Here is an 18602-nt window from a genome sequence, read left to right on the forward strand (position 1 = left end):
ACAACTACCCTGGTGGATGATAAGAACAACTACCCAGGTGGAATGACAGGAACAACTACCCTTGTGGATGACAGGAACAGCTACCCTGGTGGATGACAGGAACAACTACCCAGGTGGATGATAGGAACAGCTACCCAGGTGGATGACAGGAACAGCTACCCAGGTGGATGACAGGAACAGCTACCCTGGTGGATGACAGGAACAACTACGCAAGTGGAATGACAGTAACAACTACCCTGGTGGATGATAAGAACAACTACCCAGGTGGATGACAGGAACAACTACCCTTGTGGATGACATGAACAACTACCCAGGCATATGACTGGAGCAAGTGCCGAGGCTAACGATTGGAACAGCTACCCAGGCGACTAAAGTAGAAACTGTCCTGACAGAGATGGAATAACCACAAGCGTACGAAAAATTTCAGATGCATTTTCTCTCTGTTCACACTCTTAACCTGGAATGACCTCTCCAGTACACCTACCCGCATAGTTGGGTCTGGGTGGTGAGCGATCAATCTTTGTACCCATGCCAGTGAACTAAGTCACGATAGTGCCTAATGAGAATGAGAGGTACTCGCTGTTGACGTATAAAATTTCAGTGTGGAAGATGTTATACGACTTTATAGATATATAGCTTGACAGACAGACAGATAGATATTTATTCAGTAAATTTTTCATAAAAGTTCACGTTGCTTCACCATGTGCTACAAGTACTGCACATAGACAGTGTTGGTTTAGAGTGGAGTGAAGGTTTAATATTTTTACTCACAATTCGCTCTGTTATTCCTCCAGTAGCGGTGACATTTCAACCACAAAATGAACGGAATTCAGGTATATTAAAAGAGTAGCACAAAGTAACATGATTCCTGGGAAAGGAAAGGAGAAATGAATAAATTTGCCACAAATATTTGAATAATTTCTAATCAATTTTCGAAGCCATAAATGTAATTAGACTTGTCACCAAGGCATGAAATGATAAAGTAAAATTATACGTTCAGTTGCCCCTTGTCTGAGGTCATCCACTTAACCTTGGCAACCTGTTAACCAAAATCTTGAAGAAAGTAAATGAGATTTTGAATTATTTACACAAGCCATAATATTTATAACTGGTTCTTAAACGTCTTGTTATTGTTATCTCTTGTTGTAGTGCTGTGTCATATCTTCCACTGTTCCGAGGGAGGGTTAACTGGTAGGCATACATACTAAACAACAGATTCTTCTCAACTCACACCCCGTAGGGTTGTACACTATTTGAAGATCAGTTATTCTTGGGTTCATTTATCGTTTAATATAGGAACCAGTGTTTAAAATTTAATAGTTTTTTGGTTAATATGTATAAGCACAAAATAAAATGTTGTAACATTAGGATTTTACTTACAGTTCTCTATTTTGGTTTATTCTATAATTAATTATTTCTTCATTACTTGTATAAATACGGAGTCTTAAAAACAGCCAATATATTAAACAAGTCGTGAATGTATGGCCTCCATGATATTTGAAAACAATGAATATCTTATAGAAACTATGGGTACATCTAACTAGCTTCAGTTGGTGAAACAAACATTGGGCTGTATATTACTTCTCATAACTCGCATCTTCCTCCACTGTCATTTAACTGTCTCCCTATCCTCTTCCCCGTCAACACTGTCCCCTTTCCTTACACCACATTCCCCACCATCCACTAGTTACTAGGCCATTCTCCAATCCATTAATTTAGCGATTTTCACGTGTGTGTGTGTGTGTGTGTGTGTGTGTGTGTGTGTGTGTGTGTGTGTCTGTCTGTCTGTCTGTCACCGAAAGGATTATCATCTCTCTCTCTCTCTCTCTCTCTCTCCCTCCTGTGTCTATCTGTCACACATGTAATCCAGTGCGTATGTGCGCACACACACACACACTTCCACCACTACTTTGCTGTCACTGGGAATCGAGTATGACGATCATCCAGCTATGATACAATGGTACGAGTTATTAAGGATGTCACCTTCATTGGTGAGCTCTGAGGTTACTCAAGAGGGTACGGGACCGGTAGGGTTGTCCACAGATGTTACACGTGTGGAGGGCTGCATCTAGTGCGGGAGGGGCGGCGGCATCGTCTTTCCAGCGTTGGTGCTTGTCTGCCTCGGTATGCAGTCGGGCTAACTCGAAAGTATTGACACCTTCTCGTGTGGTGCTCCTCCAAGCGTTACGGTGTGGAGAGATAGTCTCCCAGGTGAGGGGGTCGATTTGGTATTTCTTCAGGTTTGTCTTAAGACTATCCTCATACCTTTTGAGGTGCCCGCCAGCGTTACATTTACTATTCGTTAGGTGACTGTAAAGTAGCTGTTTTGTCAGTCTACTGTCGTCCATGCGGGTAATATGGCCAGTCCAACGTAGTTGTTCATGGACAGTGATAGCCTCGATGCTCCTACAGTTGGTGTGAGCGAGAATACTGGTATTTGTTCTCTTGTCTTCCTAGCGAACTCGGAGGATGGAACGTAGACTACGTTGGTGAAAGCTTGCAAGTACCTTGGGGTGCCTCCTGTATGCGACCCATGTCTTACTGCCATAGAGCAGGGTGGGAAGGACCACTTTTCGGTACACATGCAACTTTGTAGATAATTTCAGCTCCCTGCAGCTGAAGATATGGGTATGGTGTCTGCCAAAGGCCTGAGATGCACATCTGATCCGATGTTGAAGCTCTACATTGATGTCAACGGTGGTGGACAGGTGGGAGCCATGGTAATACCATTAAATTTGATTGATGGTGGAGGTGTGGCTTAGCCTAAGGTAGGTTGAAAGAGAATCCGAGTCTTATGTATATTCACCTCAAGGTCGAAGTGTGCATATACATCTGCGTAGGTGATCAGGATCTCTTGTAGGTTGCGATCAGTATGAGCGACTAGGGTGAGGTCGTCTGCATCCTGAAGTTCATTGATAGAAGCGGCCGACACCTTTGCTCCTAACTGGAGTCGTCTTATATTGAAAAGTTCCTTCATCCGGTACTGGATGTCCACCTCGCCGGCTAAATTGGAATTGCCACGAGTAAGGAAGGCAGCCTAAAAAAATGGAAAAGAGAGTTGGTGCCAATACACATCTTGGTTTTACCCCCATTTGGGTGGGGAAGAACTCAGACTGGGTGCCATTGTATAGGAAACTGTCATTCATATCATCCTGGAGTTGCCTCACAGTGGCAATGAATTTGGGTGAGCAGAGAAAACGACTGGCTTCCCTGTTGACAAAATAGAAATCCTTAGTAAGGTCAATGAAGGCCATGTACAAGTCATGGAGCTGTTCTTTGCACTTTTCCTGTATCTGACAGGCAACAAAGATCATGTCAGTGGTTGCCACGTGATGGTCTAAAGCCACATTGAGATTCTGGGAGGAAGTTTTCCGCCTCAAGGAGAAGTGTTTTTAGGAGGAATCGAGCGATAATCCTGCCAGTTATTGACAGCAGCGAGACCCTGAGGTAGTTCCCACAGTCTGACCGGTCTCCCTTATTCTTATAAATATTGGCGATCGAAACGTCTCCAAGATCTTGGGGAAGTTTCTCCTTTTCCCATATATTCTCCAGGAGAGAGTGGAGACGGCTGGTAGGCAGAGGTCCTCCTGCTATATACACCTCAGCTGGAATTCCATTAAGCCGTGAGGCTTTGTTATTTTTCATCTGCTTGATGGCAGTAGCTACCTCATCCAGGGATGGAGGATAGCTGAGGTGGGTCAGCCCTGGGTGCTGAGGAACTTGCTGGGTAGTCAGAACATCAACATCGGTCGACCGCATTAGGATGACCTTACTGGGTGCGGTTGCCCAGTCAGGTTGTTTTTTTAGGTAGGCTATGTTTAGGGCACCTTGTCTAGCCCCCTCCCCATGTGGGGTGAGCAAAGTGATTCCTTGAAAGGGCTGCTCAATCGCACAGACAGGACCGGAATGCACTGCTGTCTTGATTCCAGTGCATAAACGACCATCTTATCTGTGCCGCCCATGTGCAGAGTTGTGACTAGAGACTCCCGGCAGTCATCTCTGCCTGTCCCCGTGGCCACTCGTCTGGTGTCATACGTCTTTTGGGGGTATAGGGGTCTTGATGATGATGAGGAGCTGGATGATGGCTGTGCGAGAGCTAATATTTTTAGTGAGGCAGGAGCGCAGGCTGCAACCACATACCTTGGTTCTTCCTTCTCCTGATCCAGTGGTACAAGTAGTTGCAACGACTGGGGAGAGGGAGAGTTGCAATGGACTGCCGATAGCCCAGTTTCTTGGGTTTTGCCTTAGTAGCCTGTTCATCTTGCATTGCCTTCATCCGCCGGTCTAGTCGTTGGGTTCCCATGGTGGTCACCTCTTCCACCTATACTGCCGTTGCGACTTATTGCAGCTCTGTAAGTATGTCTGCCTGATGCGGGGCTCCACAGCAGATTTTTCGTTCAGGGTTTACTCCCGTAGCCTTATACCTGCCAAGGTTAATCCGCAAGGGAGCGGAGCAGTGGTTGGTAGGCGCCAGGACGTGTCTACTTGCCGGTGGGCCTGTGCTCCGTCCCTCTGGGCCCCACTGCTGCTCCGAGATCCCCTGCTGGTCTAGCCAGGGCTCACGAGGCACACAGTTACCGTGTGTTGCCACGAGGAGGCACAGCTGAAGTCTTGATTGTGAAGAGGCTGTGTACTGGCAAAGGAAGACTTACGCAAATGGTGCTTCCCTGATCACCACGAGGGTTAGCCAGCGGCAGTACTTGAAATCGAGAGGAAGCAAGCAGTGCTTGCACCTTAACACTAACCTAGTTCTGCCACACTAGACGCATTACTCCACCCTACACACACACACACACACACACACACACACACACACACACCCACCCCAGATTTCACACCTACTAAGCACTAGTGCAGGGCTGAATAAGGCAAGCTGAGACCCTAAGCTGTGTTAAATGTTAAAAGTACTAAGTACTATAATTTAATATTTTATATATCAAATTGCTTTAGCCTTGAATGCTTTTTTCCGCTTTCAACTACAGTGTCTTCATATACATTACTAAAATCGTCTGGTGATTCCAAAGCATCCATTGATAGCTTCCTTCTGTTTTGCTCCTATACTACTCAGAAATATAAGCATGAGGATTTGTAAGACAGTTAATTGTAAAACCTTGGACCCATTGTTCACGACCACTTTACCCAAATGTGTGGCTTTCCCTCTTTTGGTAAATTCACTCTGTGGTCCAGGGGTTCACACCCTCTGTTATAGGACTGACGCCGGTGGAGAGACGCGTTTGTTTGTATAAGAAATTACCGACAAACCACCTGTTCTGGGACTGGAAAATAACTATGTGTATCCAGATAGGGCGATATATCAACATTATTGACCGAGTCCAACATTTCCGCCAATGTATGAATGACTGGTAGATAAACCCCTTTGAAAATTACAACTTTGTATACTAATTATCAATAAATAATTTTTGACGACTCAATATATTTTTATTATCACTAGTAAAGATTATTTAGCAGCGAAGTAGATTTTTTGAGTGCGAATAGTTAAATTTTGTTTCAATTATGAATCTTAACTCGCTTAGTTCTTATATTTGCTTAAATAATGAAGAAAATTTGATCTGAGAATCTTGTGACGGTCCTCGTTCTAGTTGAGTTGCCAATTCATTAATATAATTTATACATTAATTATTTAACCAAATATACGAACTTTTGGAAACTTCTCATGATCTTAAATAACAATAAATAGTTTATTATTATGAAAATTCTTCCTTTGGATTGTCTAATATTTATCCTGACAGTAATGCAGCAAAAAACAGATCCACCAATCACAATCACCTTTACATACAGCCTTCCTTTACCAAGTATTGCCGGGTAAAACTGCCAGTACGAGACTCAGGGTGGGGTAGCTGAATCTTTGGCTGACTGTACATTAACACTTATACTTGGAGTAAAGCAAATTGTTACATGTGTTTCTTAGAATCTTATAAACCTCTAGTAGAACGATGGGACAGAGCAGATTATCTTATACAGTTAAATCAATTATGCAATGGTTACGATCGTCGTGTGACACTGAGCAGTAAGCTATTAAGATGAGCAGCCTGGTTGGGACGACGCTTGTGTGCAGTGTTGGAGTCAGTACCGACCTGGCCTTCATCCAGCCATCGTCTCCACTACTTCTACAGCGACTCCTGCAGCCTATCTTACCCTCTTCCCTCTTCCACCACCACCTCTGGCGCACAGATTCTAAACTCACCTTCAGTACATCCACCATCGCCTAGTGCAGAGGAGTAAGCAAGTATAGGTCTAGACAAAAATTCTGTGTTATACTTATCTGCTACCTGGTGTTGAGAAAATATATTATTGGAGTTCGAGTGCAACTGTGACCCTGATGTAATTTTGGTTATGTTCACGATGGTTTAACATGTACAGTACATAGAGAGTGCAGGTATACAAATAATATTAAACAATAAGATGAATCAACCAAGGATAACCTATGAAAGCTGGCAAAAAATATTAACCCTAGGGGCTTAAAAGCGAGCCATTTAAATTCTTTCTGATTTCTTCAGGTTCGAGGTAAGTTTAAACTACGAACCTTTGAGAACTGGTTGTCAGAATTTTGTGCTGGGTTATAGCAGTTTGTTAGAGGGAAGGAATGTGAACTTTGTGCTAGTATGATTACCAGTGATGTAGTTGAAACCGTTAAGTCCGAGATCTACTATCTGAGGCCGAGGCAAAGATCTGCTTTTCGAGACCAAAATCACTAGAAGTAGAAGCATAGTACGAGACCAATCGCAATTTTAATATCTAATTATATGTCTGTCCATAAGCGGAACTTTTAGGATATTTTCTTAATGAAAACTAGGATCTCAGTGTATGCAAAAAGATAATTTGTATCAAATTATGATTAAAGACCCCAGGCTTAATTACGCACCTGGGGGAGAGGTTAGCAACAGGTCATACTTTACAATAGCCCCTCAGTAAATAATGTTGATAAAACTGGTTTTATTATTCATTATGCCTAAAATTTATGCTGTAAAATAGAAAAAGATAATCACCATTGAGGGACTTTGTAGTGTATTGGCAAGTAACTTGATATTGGTGGTCACATTTATAAATGCGACTATTTGTTCGCTGTAAGTGGAGCAGAACAAGCGTGACCAAACTGCAGCCTTCTCACTCAAGTGTTGATACTGACCTCGAGGCAAACATGAACACATTATCCCTCTTGTAAACTCAGGGCGTCGTGTCTCACAGCTTTATAGAGCAATCAGTTCTGAGTTAACTTGTGGTTCAGACCCGTCAAAAGATATACAACAATGTTCAACAGGACCACTGTTACTTAACATCACCTGCCAGGACCACTGTTACTTAACATCACCTGCCAGGACCACTGTTACTTAACATCACCTGCCAGGACCACTGTTACTTAACATCACCTGCCAGGACCACTGTTACTTCACATCACCTGCCAGGACCACCGACATCACTGTTACTTCACATCACCTGCCAGGACCACTGTTACTTCACATCACCTGCCAGGACCACTGTTACTTCACATCACCTGCCAGGACCACTGTTACTTCACATCACCTGCCAGGACCACTGTTACTTCACATCACCTGCCAGGACCACTGTTACTTCACATCACCTGCCAGGACCACCGTTACTTCACATCACCTGCCAGGACCACCGTTACTTCACATCACCTGCCAGGACCACCGTTACTTCACATCACCTGCCAGGACCACCGTTACTTCACATCACCTGCCAGGACCACCGTTACTTAACATCACCTGCCAGGACCAGAAGTACTTGCTCGTGATACGCTCAACTCATATTGTCATCCCGCTTGTCTTTGCAGCCAGACACAAACATATGTGCCTCAATGATGACGGCATTAGGGTCAGGCTGCTGTAGAGATCTTCTCACATGGGCCATAGTGAACGTGATAACAGTTGACGTCTTAGTTAAACTTGTGCCTTACAAATACACTATTGAGTATAGTCCAGGTCTATGAAACAATCCCTAAAACACTTAATCTTAAAAGAACTTACTGGTGAATATGCAGCAGAAAAACAAGTGCAAACAGGCACAAGTCAATCCATTGTCTACCAAGATGAGATGTATCAAGTATATGAGCAAGTAACAAGATCACTAGATTACAAGATGTTGTAACCGCTAGACTAGGGTAAGGTTAGGATATAAGTATGCCAATCAAACAAATGTGAACAAAACTAAATGCGATGTGACTGGGGAGTCACCATAACAATATATGATAAAAAACCACAATGGCTGACGAAGTGTTTATTCGAAACTGGCCACGCCTTGTCTGTAAGTCCACTGAGGAGAGCCACAGTTTTTGCCAAAACTGTTTGGAATAAACATTTTTTCTGCCACTGTGGGTTTCTTCTTATATAAATGCAAAGTGTGCGGCCAGACAATTGCCACACACTCCATCACTACATCTTAAACTGTGAAAAAAATACAACTTCTTAGGGATAGGTCCAAGCATACTGTGTATGTAATGACACAGCAATTTATCTCTGGTGGCAAGATAGCGGATATATTAAGAGGGTATTCACATTTCGCACATAGTAGCGAAGTGAACATCTAGTCATTGAAATAAATAAACAATTGTTGTGGGACATACTTGTCTAGGGGTTATTATAATATTTCACAACATGAAAACACAAGGAAAGATAAACAGGGACCGTCAGGAAGCCAGGGGAGTGAGTGAGTCACAACTACTGGTAGGCCTACCAACTAACCTCACAGAGTTGACACAAATAATACATAATTTACAATACAACAATATTCTACATGACCTACAACAATACATATCACAACCAAACATAATACAAACATAACATAACACATGTAAGATGAAAAAGATTCAACATAATGACCTCTATTCCGTAATCCTTTTTTCTGCACGACCGCTCACAGGATGTGTATGGGGTACACAAGAAATCTAGCTGCGGTCCAGGACAAATGTTAAAAGAAAATCAATTTGTTATATAAAATTATGTACAATACCAGGACCACTGTTATCCAACATTCTTTCCATGAATACTATCACACCTTTCCCACCTAACATCACCTGCCAATACTGAGAGAACTATACCTTATATTATTTTATTATTGTTGAGTTAGTTTATTATTAACCTTCCGATGCGCATAAACGCTGTCGTTAAAGCGCAGTAATAACATTATAACCCTTTGGAAGAAGCTATCAGCGTCAATTTCATTCCCAAAATAGTGAAACACCCTCACTTAACCCCGGCAGAAAGATCACTCCTTGCACTACCAACGAGACTGGGAGGAATGGGACTTGCCAATCCAGACAAGATTGCTGCCACCGAACATCAAAACTCAGTTAAGCTCAATGCAGCCCTCACGGACCACATAATAGCTCAGAACGCAACAGGGGAGGTGGATACCAGTGAAATAAACAAGATTCGAAGGTCCATTACGACAGAACGACAGCATGGCCAAAGTGATAAGTTGATGCTGCAAGTACCAGAGAATTTAAAAAAAAAAGTAGCTACAGCACAGGAGGTGGGCGCCTCGAACTGGTTAACTACGTTACCGATAAGGGCAAATGGTTTCAGTCTCAATAAACAAGAATTTACAGATGCCAATGCTTTAAGGAACGGTAGGCCAGTAGAAGGTTTGCCCTCCCAATGCGAGTGTCGCTCTTCCTATGACGTCGATCACGCCATGGTGTGCAAAAAAGGGGGCTTCATATGCATGAGGCATGACAAAGTAAGGGATCTCACAGCAAATATGGTGAGGTTAATCTGCCGTGATGTCAGGGTAGAACCGACCCTCCTTCCATTGGAAGGTGAGATTTCCAGCATAGGACTTCAAACAGATTCAACGAAGCCTTTGTTGACGTCAGTGCTAGAGGATTCTGGACGCGGGGACAGCCAGCCTTCTTCGACATCAAGATTTTGATCCCATGGTCGCATGTCACCGTAACTTAGCTCTCGACGCTGCACACAGGAGGAACGAGAACGACAAGATAGGGGCATATGGGGATAGAATTCAGAACGTTGATCAAGGCAGCTTCACTCCTCTAGTGTTCACAACCTCTGGTGGGATGGGACCAAGTGCAAGATGCTTCTACGCCAGAAAAAAGTAGGATAAGAGAAACAGTGGGGGGAGGAGGAGGGAGCCGTCCGATAACTGCAATCGTGGGCTGACAGCATACAGCGAATGAGGGTGCGCCAAGTCCGTAGAATTGCATCGTTTTCCAGCTTAAATTAAATGGTTAATTAATGCCTTCCTAAAGAACCATTGACATGGGACCAGGTTTGTTCCACTCTACGAATTTTTTGCGATTTTTCCACCAAGTTTGATGAAAAACAATTGTGCCGTTTCGGCTGGCCAGCAGACACACAGACAGACAGAGAGACAGACAGAGAGACAGACAGAGAGACAGACACACGGCTATTCCTATAGTATATTAGATGAGTATGTAAGCAGACACTATGTTGGCTATTTCTTCCTTGGTGGGCACGACTTTCTTATACTGAAATACTCCCACAGTGAATCAGAACATCTGCCTCATTACTTGTACAGTTCTGGCCATTATATTACTTGTACAATGTTTTTCTCTTATGCTAATATTATCAAACATCATTTGCTATGGCCGCCATCACACCTATATTTTTTAACATCATGCCTAAGGATAATTAATAACTAACATCACCTGCCAGGATCACTATCACACCTGTATTATCTAACATCATCTGCCAGGATCACTATCACACCTGTATTATCTAACATCATCTGCCAGGATCACTATCACACCTGTATTATCTTACATCATCTGCCAGGATCACTATCACACCTGTATTATCTAACATCATCTGCCAGGATCACTATCACACCTGTATTATCTTACATCATCTGCCAGGATCACTATCACACCTGTATTATCTAACATCATCTGCCAGGATCACTATCACACCTGTATTATCTTACATCATCTGCCAGCACACTATACCTGTATATTTTGAACCTCAGCTGTGGCCTCTACCTCCAGATACCAGGGATGTGGCTGACGGTTGTCAGTGTGGCGTTGGTCATGGCCAGCGGCCATTCCTTTAGCTTCCCGGATAAATACGACATCTGGAGACAGGATCTTGTGAGTTTATATACAAAAACTAATGTATCTAATGCAATATAAATTCACTGCACCGAATGAATGTCCCTGTTTACAATGCGACATAAAAGTTGGGCGTGCCAGCAAATATACAATTTTACTAATGTTTCTAACCGACTGTTCCAGAGGCCTGGATACGTGATCAAACCTGTGATAAATGACGGAAGACGATGCTACTGTAAAGTACCCAACATAACGAAACCTGGTAACTATCTCCTTTTGGTTTTACTGTTGACGTTCGTAAAATGTACCTTATACACCGTTTACAGTTTAGCTTTCCCCGCAATGGTTACTTACAGCAATGTTAACGCTGACTACACTGCGTCACAACTGTGAGGACAAAGGTGTGGGGCATCGTGAACGCTGTTCATCATCGTTCCGGACAAAATTCCCCGGTCACCTTTAGGAACAACTGATTTTTTTGTATAATGGCGTAATTTTCCATGATGTGTTTCATAAATAAAAGGCAGCGTTCACCATATATAAATATGACCCACAGGTAGATACAAAATATATCTATGTGTCGAAGGAATTTTGGATGTACGTATATATTTTGCTACGATTCGAGCATGACTAGTGTGATATCTTAGAAGTCACTGTTGATAGAATATTCACATCAAATGGTAATCAATAATAATCGTCGTTGCGTTAGTGGCAAAATATGATGTGTATCATTCATATACAAACTATTATTCCTGTCAGTGGTTCTGCAACTTTTGCTCACGAAGAAGTTTTACAGTGCATCCTAGGATATTGTACCTGTTTATCCTTTATGGTGATTATATTTGGTTTAGTTACGAATCTCTTTGTTTGTTTTGGTGTAACATCAAGTGCTTAATCTAGTCCTTCCACCACTCACCTACACGATACAGGAGGTAACCCAAAACTACTCCTAGATACTCCCCCAATAAACCTTGGCATCACACTGGACACACACATGACCCCCACACCACATAATGACAACACAAAAACACACACATTCACCATCTCTGGACAGCAAAAAGAACCACTAACAATTCATCATCACCACAATAACTTTTCTACTACAAGTTTGTCCTCAGCAGCATCTACCTCTGATGTTCAGGAACTACAGGTATAAATATTCATAAATAAAGATCTCACTCATACAATAGCCGCCTACTTTCTGTATCAACACTTTCCCATAAAAACTTCCCTATAATAGAACTCTCATCATACAAGAACTTTTCTCATAAAAGAAGTCTAACCAAACATAATTTCTCCCAATAAAATAATTCTCCCAATACCGGACCACTTCGACATCAAAGACACAGTTTATCACCCCAGGCCATCCACCGCCCATACTAGTACCTTCCTGTTGAACCCTCCCTCAAATATACCAAAGGCACGAACAATGCACACCTACTACTACTTTGCTGTCACTTGCGATCGAGTATGACGATCATCCAGCTATGATACGAGTTATTAAGGATGTCACCTTCGTTGGTGAGCTCTGAGATGACTCGAAAGGCCGATACGGGACCATCAGGTCCGTCCTCAGATGTTGCAGGTGTGGAGGACTACATTTAGTGAGGGACGGGCAGTGGCAACGTCTTTCTGGCGCTGGCGCTTGTCTGTCTCGGTATGCAGTCGGGCTTACTCGAAAGTATTGACGCCTTATCGTGTGGTGCTCCTCCAAGAGTTACGGTGTGGAGTGATCGTCTCCCAGGTGAGAGAGTTGATTTGGTACTTTTTCAGTTTTGTCTTAAGACTATCCTTATACATTTTCAATTGCCCGCCAGCATTACGTTTACTATTCCTTAGGTGACTGTAAAGTACCTGCTTTGGCAGTCTACTGTCGTCCATGCAGGTAACATGGCCAGTCCAGCATAGGTGTTCATGGATAATGGTAGCCTCGATGGTCTTACAGTTGATGTCAGCGAGAATACTGACATTTGTTCTCTTTTCTTCCCAGCGAACTCGGAGGATGGAACGTAGACGACGTTGGTGAAAGTTTTCAAGTGCCTTGAGGTGCCTCCTGTATGTGACCCATGTCTCGCTGCCATATAGTATGGTGGGCAGGCCCACTGCTCGATATACGTGCAACTTTGTAGATAATTTCAGCCCCCTACAGCTGAAGAAACGGGTACGGAGTCTGCCAAAGGCTTGAGATGCACCTCTAATCTGATGTTGAATCTCTTCACCTATGTCCACGGTGCTGGACAGATGGGAGCCGAGATACTGAAAGTGGGTAATATTAGAGAGGGTAATACCGATAAGCTGGATGGATGGTGAAGGTGTAGCTGAACCAGGAGGAGGCTGAAGGAGAATCCGAGTCTTACATACATTCACCTCAAGGCCGAAGTGTACATACACATCTGGTAGGTGTTCAGGATCTCCTGTAGGTTGCGTTCAGTGTGAACAACAAGGGTGAAGTCGTCTGCATACTGAATTTCGGTAATGGAAGCTGCCGACACTTATGTTCCTGTCTGGAATTGTCTCATGTTGAGAAGTCCCTTTATCGGGTACTGGGTGTCTACCCCACCGGCAAAATTGGCGCTGGCACAAGTAAGGAAGGCAGCCAAGAAAATGGAAAAGAGAGTTGGTGTCAGTACACATCCTTGTTTTACCCCCGTTTGGATTGGGAAGAACTCAGACTGGTTCCCATTGTACAGGACACAGTCGTTCGTGCCATCGTGGAGTTGCCTCACAATAGAGATGAATTTTGGTGTGCAGACAAAACTGTTGAGGGTCCGCGAGAGGGCCAAGTTGAAAGCCTTGGTTTGGTCGACGAAGGCCATGTACAGGTCACAATGCTGTTCTCTGCACCTTTCCTGCATCTGGCAGACAGCAAAGATCATGTCAGTGGTGCCACGTGATGGTCGAAACCACACTGAGATTCTGAGAGGAAGTTTTCTGCCTTAGGAAAAAGTCTGTTTAGGAGGACTCGGTGATAATCTTGCCAGCTACAAGCAGCAGCGAGATCCTACAGTAATTACCACAGTCTGGCCAGTCTCCCTTGTTCTTATAAATATTGACGATGGGGGCATCTATAAGAGCTTGGGGTATTTCCTCCTCTTTTCATATACAGTATTCTCTAGGAGAGAGTGGAGACTGTGGTCAGCAGAGATCCTTCTGCTTTATACACCTTGGCTGGGATTCCATCAGGCCCTGGGGCTTTGTTATTTTTCATCTGTTTGTTGGCAGTAGTTTCCTCATCCAGATGGAGTATACAGTAGCTGAGGTGGGTTAGCTCTGGATGCTGAGGGACCTGCTGGGTATTCAGTCCATATTGGTGCTTCGGTTTTGCAGCGAATGGTAGTGCTCTTTCCAGTGCCGAAGGATGCCTTCTTCATCTTTAATTAGGGAGGTACCGTCGGATGAGCAAAAGGGAGCTGAGCCATGAGTGATTGGCCCATAAAATGTTTTAGTGAATTGAAATATTTGTGCATCTTATGTTGATCTGCAAGTTTTCGCGTTTCACAGGTTTTATTTTCAACCATTCATTCTTTAGATTGTGTAGTTCATGCTGGGCTGGCGCTTTCTTCTTGTGCAAGGTATCAGCTTCGATCCGAGACTGAGGGTTGTTCTGCCAGTCAGTTAAAGCAGTACGTTTATCATCAAAGAGTACGTTGTTTTCCTGGTCATTTTCATCAAAACAATCCTGGTGTATTCTTTCGGTCTGGTCGAGGGTTTCTCTGCAGGTTTTTGTCATGACAGTGTCTAGAATCCCCAATTCGGCACTGGGATTTGGGTTGTTTGTTGTCGGGTTGCTTATCAGCCCATGTTTAAGCTGCTCTCTGAAAGCATGTGCTACCACTGGATCCTCAAGACGCTTAGTGTTAAAACCTCTTCTGGAGACTTGTTGCCTTCGCCGTTTTGGGGCGACGTGAAGTGAGAGCTTGGCTCTGACGAGCATATGATTAGTGTCACAGTGGTCTGAGCCACGCAAGGGTCGGGTGATGAGGACATCTCGGCGATCTCTTACTCTGACAATGATGTAGTCAATGAGATGCCAGTGTTTGGATCGTGGATATTGCCATGGACCCTTGAACTTGTCGGCCGTCTAAACAAGGTATTGGTGATAGTGAGGTTATGTGCAGCACAGTTGCTGAAGAGGAGAGGGCCATTGGGATTACACTTACCTAGTCAATTTTTCCCTATGATTTCCTACCATATGTTAGCTTATCTGCCAACTCTGGCATTGAAGTCACCAAAGAGCACAACCTTATCTTCTCTGGCGATAGAGGTTAGCACACTGTCAATGTCGGCATAAAAGGCCTCCTTGATGTTATTTTCTGCATCCAGTATTGGGGCATATGCACTGATGAAGAAGGCAGGACACGAGTAATTAAGTGGGACTCGGCGCTCGTTGATCCCAACAGGCATTTCAGTTAATGTATATAGGATGCATTGGCGGATGCCAAAGCCAATTCCATAAATGGCGCTTTTCTCCGCAGCAGGCTCACCCTCCCAGAAGAACGTATAGCCAGACTCCCATTCTGTAAGGCGACCCTCGCCTGGGAGCCGGGACTCATTAATAGCTGTTATGTCAATGTTATACCTAGCCACCTCTTTTGCCAGAAGGGCGGCTCTTCTTTCACGACACCCATTTGTGCCAGTATCCAGAAGGGTCCTGACATTCCATACAGCGACCATAAGAGTTTTTTGTTTATTTTTGTTTTGATCTGTGATTATGATGGCGTTTACGACCGTATAAAGATGACCTTACTGGTTGTGGTTGCCCAGTCAGGATGGTTCTTTGGGCAGGCTATGCTTAGGGCAAATTTTCTAGCCCCCTCCCCATATGGGGTGAGCAGAGTTGCTCCTCGGAAGGGCTGCTCAGTCGCACAGAAATGACTAGATTATACTCCTGCCTAGATTCCAGTGCATAAACGACCATCTTATCTATGCCTCCCATGAGCAGACTTGTGACTAGAGACTCCCGGCAGTCATCTCTGCCTCTCCCCGTCGCCACTCGTGCGCCGCCATAGGGGTTTTGATAAGAAGTATGATGAGCCGGATGATGGGTGCACGCGAGTTAATTTATGTGGCGAGGCAGGAGCGCAGGCTGCAACCACACTTCTTGGCTCTCCCTTTTCCTGATCCAGTGATGCAAGCGGTAGCAATGACTGGAGAGAGGGAGAGTTGCAATGGACTGCGGATAGCCCAATCCCAAAAGTATCGAGAATCCAGGCATCAGTGGAATAGAAAAAGAGCGCTAACTTCACATGTGCTCATGTATCGGTTAGGTTAGGTTTGGGTGACTTTCGCTCGATGTTACATATTCTTTCGGACGCCTGGGGTCTCGATACTTTTGGGATTGGCTGTACAGTCAACAACAACGAAATTCTGCACCTTTACGGTCTTATACAGCATGACATACCGGACCAAGAATTCTGAGAAACGTATGAGTTTTATATGTAGTCTCATTAATTTTTATGCATTAACTATACGTGATATACACAATACATCGCATTGGTTACACAATTCATCAAACAATCAGAAATCCCAACCTTACCAAATGAATATGGCGTCAGTCCGTGATCGTTGCCGTAAGACTCAAGGGTGAAGAATCTTTTTTTGTTAACTATACAGAGTACATCATCATGGCACCCATATGACACTAAAACAACAACAATGACAACAGTAACAATTATTACTGCAACAAATAGTACAACTACTGCAACAAGAAGTACAATGACTTCTAAAACTGCATTGTCTTCTACTATAACTACCACGACAACAATTATAACTACCACAGCTACAATTACAATAACAACAATGACATGTACAATAACAACAACAAATATAACAACCATAATAGCAACTACAATGATACAATAAATAATAACTACAACAACAACTACAAATATTTTTTATTTTTGAAGAGGAATAAGTGACACGTGAGAATCAACCTGTAGTAGACATTTTTCCTCAGAATGTGGGAACTGCAGTAGAAACATCACCATAACGTCTGACAAGTACACGTCCATGGCAAAGGTCTGTGAACACTGGACGTCACCCAACTATCCCTACCCTTATCCTGACGGCTGCACCTGTGTCCTGTGTATCGAGGTGATTATTTCTGCCGTGTGTGTCAAGTTTACCTCACATCCCCCATCGACTCATCAGTTATCAGTGTACTTCAAATACGTTTGTGTCCCTGAGTGTATATTAAACCCCTAGTGACCGTGAGTATATAGAGGACCCCTGGAGTCCCTTGCAAGAACGGCAGATTGTGGATTACCTATTTTAACTCTTTAGTTATGACTGGGGTGTTACTGTCATGAATGAATTTGCATGTAATACTTTTCCTTTTCCATTCAATGAAATAGTTTTAATATTCTTCTTTTTCTTATTCTTCCTTGTCTTTACTCATTGACATCAATACTTTCTTTATTCTGAGACCTCAATATTTTTGTATGTATAGTTTCTGAAAAAAGAGATATAGTTCAGTACTCAGTGAATGCTGGAGAGTGTGGACAGTGAGGGAGAAAGGTGGGAGTCTCTGCCTTCTTCTGTGTTTCCATACTCATACAATCTGTCTCACTTCTAAAAGCTACTTTTCTGGCATCTTCGTGGTGTAGATTAATATAATATTTTTCTTTTATCTAGATGATGGTTCTTTTTGCCCAGGATTTTATTATTCAGCCATGACCGAGTATTTGGAAACACCTAAAAAGTATTCCACTTATAATAAAGATACTAATTATCCGACTTTTCGGGTTGTAGTAAACATCTCCCTCTGAGTGTAGTAAACTTGCTCTCTATAAATGGTATATATTCTCAAAACGTTTTCTTGCATTACTAAACATTGTTAACACTTGTTTGTTAGTGTCCATCCCTCCCGTATACTGTACATTTTTTTCTCCCGTTTTAAGTCTGCAGTAATAATTCTTATCATCCGTCTCTCTGTGTTCAGGAGTATTTTTACTACCCGCCTCTCCTGTTTGTAATGATTCTTAAAACTCCTCGCTCTCTGTAGTTTCTGTGTTCAGTATTTCTACATTTAAAATATTAAAGTGAAGTGACCATGATTACCACCTCTCTCTCTATGTGTAGTAAATATTCTCACCAACCTCCTCTCTATACTCAACAGAATCGGTTGTTCGGCTTCGTGAGCATCTTTTTTGAGGATGGTGACATTATCTACGGCAGAAACGACTGCAAATACGACAAACTCACCTTTACGGGAGACATAAAGCCTGTGCCGTTAGTATATTGTGTAATGTTGTTCTACCTTCTCCTGTAACCTGATCTTAGTGTGCCACGGGTATAATGTTTAATTTGAATCAATTTAGATGTAACCGGACTTTTACTGAGAGCTCCTCACAAATCCATTCAATAAGCTAAAAATGTGTTCATTATCACTCCTAGGCTAGATATTTAGAGAGGGAAACTGTACAGTATACAAAATTCAAATTTCAATTAGTAAAATGTTTCTTGAGTTATTCAAAAGACTCGGCGCTGTGGTCACTTTCAAAGTATTATTCCTCTTGCGATGCTTTACACGAACGCC

The sequence above is a fragment of the Homarus americanus genome, unplaced genomic scaffold (genome assembly GCF_018991925.1).
Source record: "Homarus americanus isolate GMGI-L3 unplaced genomic scaffold, GMGI_Hamer_2.0 scaffold46622, whole genome shotgun sequence".
Lineage (NCBI taxonomy): Eukaryota > Metazoa > Arthropoda > Malacostraca > Decapoda > Nephropidae > Homarus > Homarus americanus.